A 1,575-nucleotide genomic window follows, 5' to 3' on the forward strand; every position below is an offset into this window, starting at 1 on the left:
TTCCAAATAAGGTCACATGGACAGATTCCAGGGTTAGGGCGACTGTTCAAACTGCTGCAGCCCTTGAGCTATTATCTATTTGTTTCCCCAAGTGACACAGTGAGAAAGTGTCAAATGGGGAGGAGCCCCCAGGCTGGCTGGCTCGGAGCTAAGACCCTCAGTCGGGTGCTCAGTCCTCCCACGCTGTGAGGCAGGTCTTGCTGTCAGTGCTGAGACATAAACGCAATGCCATGGGCCCCTGTCTTCAGAAACCTATGATTAGGTGGGAAGCTGCTTTGTGACTTGGCTATGAGTGAGAGCTCTCAAGTCCAGCTGATCCACATGTCCTTGGGCAAATTATGTCACCACTCTTGCGTCTCATCAGAAAATGTGTCATATTAAGAGTCATAGTGACCTCAAGGGCTGTGGGGAGGGTCAAATGAGAGTATGTGCTTAGCACACAGGTGGGCAGTCAGGGCCCAGGCACCCTGACCCCACAGCCTCCACCATCATCCACCGTGCGCACTGCTGCCGCTGGCGAGGACTCCCCAGAATATTTGAATCAGAGCCTCTGAATGGGAAAGAGACAGTGGGGGACTTCTGTCCAGGTCCCCAGGAACCAGGGTGAGGAAGAGAGAGATGCCAAAGCTGACTTCGGGGTTTTGAGCTTGGCTCGCTGGGAGGATGCAGTTGCCAATGGCCACATGGAAATGGCAAGAAGTGGTTTGTGGGGGGCTGGGGAACAAATTATATTCAACTTGGATGCAAGTGGGATGTCTGAGTGGGTTTGACTGGCAGGTGTTGGACTTTTAAAAGCTACGCAGAGTTTAAGTGTGAAGGAAAGAACCGAACCCATTTGGCAAGTTCAAGTGCTGTCTCAGATTATGCCTTTTAGGGGGCAGAGTGCAAATTAGAAAAGAGAAAAGAGAAAATGTCAGTACTCACTGGTTCATGTTCAAAACGCCTGATTTTCATGCCTGTGAAATGGGCACATTGCTTGTTTCTTCCCAAGCTGTTGCTCAGGTTGCGTTAGACCATGGATGGGAAATTGGTCGATAGACTGGGCATTGAACCGTATAGCAAGAGGCAGCCGGTATCGGCAGCAGGCACGTTTCTCTCAATGCCAAACACGACAGCAGAGGCACACAGTGCTTTCCCTGTCTCTGTGTCATGGCTGAGGAAATACTATCTGCTCCTTCACCAGGTTTGAACTCGCCTTTCTGGCGGCCTCTGAATCTAGTCATAATAACCAAAGGATTATATAGTAAAAACGGGAATGTCTCCATTCCCTGGCGAAGGGTGTACTTTTGCCAGCATTTTTTGTTTCTTTGTAAAAACAGATGAGAATACTCCTCTCATGAACCTCGCGGTTCATCCCTCCACCACCACCTCCCAAATGTTCCACTTGCTCTGCCTTCTGTGTGTTTCACAGGACAGGGTCAGTCAGTCGGCATTGCCATGACAACCAAAGAAGAGGCCAGCTCCGTGTTCATTAGTGGGGAAACTAAATGATAGACTCTCTATTGTTTTCTTTGGGGGGAAGGGGTCCTCACTACATGCCCATTCACATGGAAACCTGTTGTCCCCACCAGGTGA

The 1,575-nt window shown here is 49.9% G+C and overlaps 1 protein-coding gene across 1 annotated transcript in view; it reads left to right on the top strand.

Annotated features, from left to right (window-relative positions):
• Positions 1-1,575, top strand: part of TTLL11 (tubulin tyrosine ligase like 11) — a 236,945-nt gene that overhangs the window by 178,980 nt on the left and 56,390 nt on the right. The window lies entirely within an intron of this gene.

This window comes from Hipposideros armiger, unplaced genomic scaffold (assembly GCF_001890085.2).
Source record: "Hipposideros armiger isolate ML-2016 unplaced genomic scaffold, ASM189008v1 scaffold_880, whole genome shotgun sequence".
Lineage (NCBI taxonomy): Eukaryota > Metazoa > Chordata > Mammalia > Chiroptera > Hipposideridae > Hipposideros > Hipposideros armiger.